Consider the following 2,727-nt stretch of genomic DNA (forward strand, 5'->3'; position numbering starts at 1 on the left):
TGGAATTGTTCTCCAGCTTTTCCTTCTAAATTTTCAGATTTCTATTGGCCAGACTCCCAGGTGTGTCAAGGTCCCCCTGGACTGAACCTCCAACAGCGTAGCTTATAAAGTATGTGTGCCAATGGTCATCCTGAGTCATGGTGCTTCTAACAAGTCCAGAAACTAAGTAGCTGCAGATATGAAAAGAGTACTTCTGTTCTGACCTCGTGCTCACAGCAGCATCAGCCATGGAGTCAGACCATGTTGCTCAAAGCTTTATCCCATGGGAGCTGGAAAACATCTAAGGGCAGAGATGACACAATGTCTCTGGGAAACCTCCTCCAACACTTGGATGCCTTCATGGAGAAAAAGATTTTCATTTTCTCTCTCCTGAACCTTCCTTATTTCAACATCTGACCATTGTCTATTAACCTCCTGCCAAGCACCACTGGTACAAGCCTGGCTCCATGGCCCTGAAAACCTCCCCACGGGGACAGACCGGCTGCTAGGAGGATCCCGAGACCTTCCGTTCTCCAGGCTAAACAAGGCCCTTCCCCTTCAGCCCCTAAGCATCTTGGTGCCCAACCGCTGAACTAGCTCCCAGCTATCAGAAACTTCCTTGCTGTGGTGGGTTGACTCTGGCCTATAGCCAATAGCCCAGCAGCCACACAGTCACTCACACTTTCTTCCCCTTTCCTGAGTGGGACAAGGAAGAAATAAAGTGTGAAAAGTTTTGGGTCAACAACAGCAGTTTAATAGGTGAAGAGAAGAGATTAAGAAAACCTCAACAAGTGAAACACAGGCCATCACTCACCACCTCCCACAAGCAAACTGATGCCCAGCCGGTTGCCAAGTAGCAGCCTCCTTGAATGACAAGAACTTCACCGTCTTCTTCCTCTGTCTCAAGTTTTTATTCCTGAGCATGAGGTCATATGGTATGGAATATGCCTCTGGTCTGTTTGGATCAGCGGTCCTGGCTGGGTCCCCCCTCGACTTCTTTCTCACCTCCCACCTACTCAGAATGAGAACTAGAGAAGGTCTTGACACTGTGCAAACTCTGTTCAGCAATACCCAAAACATTGGAGTATTGTCAGCACTGAGTTTTCTCAAGTGCCACAGGCACAGGAAACAGCCATCCTCCGGGACTTCCTGTGGCTAGGTCCAGAAGAGAAGCCGTGCTGGGCTGGCCTTCTTCCTTTAGGAGAGTTAGACCTGCAGCCCATGGAGGACCCCGGTGGAGCAGGCTCCTGGCAGGAACTGCTGCCCAAGGAGAGGAGCCCATGCTGGAGCAGGTTTTCAAGCAGGACCTGTGGCCTGTGGGGGACCCACACTGGAGCAGTCCATGCCAGAACAACTGTACCCTGTGTACCCTGAGTACCCACCTTTCTGTCGCCACCGCTGAGTTTCATGAGAGCAGGTGTGGATAGATCTGCGATTGTCTATGTCCTCTTTGCCTCGATCTTTCCCTGCAAGGTCTCCCAGGCCTCTGTGACTTGAGGCAGGACCCTGGAGGAGAACAACCAGCGGTGGATGGGCATCAAGTCAGGAGTCACTTGAGCAAGCACCATCCTCACCAGTCTCTAGGACAGGATGGGTGGCATCCCAGGGAGCTGAGAGAGCAGGCCGATGTCACAGAGAGGCCCCTTCCATCATCCTTGAAAGTGGGGGCAGTCCCTGATGACTGGCGGCACCCAAATATTGCATGCACCTTTCAGAAATGCCCCATGGATGAGCAGGGGAGTGAAAGGCTGTGCTCCAGAGCAGGTCCCCTCAGGTCACAATTCTTTCATGGCCGAAAGAGAAGGTGACAGGATTTAGCCAGGGGAGACTCTGCCTGGCCATCCGACTTGCTTTATGTGAAGAAAGGCCATGACTGTTAGGTGCAAGGAGAGACGTAGTTATCTTTGACCTGGAAGTCAGCAAGGTTTCCAGCATTGTCCCACAGAACACTCTTATGCCCAAGCTAGGATGGCTAATGCCTGCATGGATGGCTACTGGATAGCTAAAACCACCTGTACAGGCGGGCTCGGAGGGACATGGTCAATGCGTGTTACACTGCCTGGAGGCCTGTAGATTGTAAGGTTCTGCAGGGGTCTAGCCTGCAACCTGCCCTGTTTAATGTGTTTTTAATGACCCAGAGGAGACGAGAGAGTGCTTTTTCATAACAGTTGTAGATGACAGCATATGGAGGAGAGCAGACATGATGCTGGAGCTCAAGGCTACGGCCCAAAGGACAAAGACAGGCTGGAAGGCTGGGCCAAAAGGAAGCACACAGTATCCAATGATGACAAAGCCAAAGTCCTCCCCTTGAGGTGCACTCATCCTGTGCAATGGCAGAGGGCATGGGGCTGCATGGCTGGATAGCAGCTCTGCAGGAAAGACTTTGGTGGTCCTTGGGTTTCATTGGGACAACCATGAGCCGTCAGCAAGGGAGGCCAAAAGCATTCCGGGCTGTATGAGCAGGAGCACAGACAGTGGAAGTGACGATCCCCTTCTGCTCAGGACTTTTTACACCACATCCAGGTTACTTCTTTGGTTTATGTCACTGGATCTCTTCTAGCAAGTGACCAGGATGTGTTTGGAGAAAGCCCTCAGTAACTGGTCTGGCCCTGCAGGAGGCTGCTCGAGACACCTCCCAACGTCCCATCCAGCCTAAATATGACTGTCCTTTCTTCCCCTTCATTTTTCCAAATTAGGGAAAGCTCTCAGGTTGTCTCTGACCACAGAAGTCATTCACATCAGGTGCCA

This window comes from Larus michahellis, unplaced genomic scaffold, assembly GCF_964199755.1.
Source record: "Larus michahellis unplaced genomic scaffold, bLarMic1.1 SCAFFOLD_117, whole genome shotgun sequence".
NCBI lineage: Eukaryota > Metazoa > Chordata > Aves > Charadriiformes > Laridae > Larus > Larus michahellis.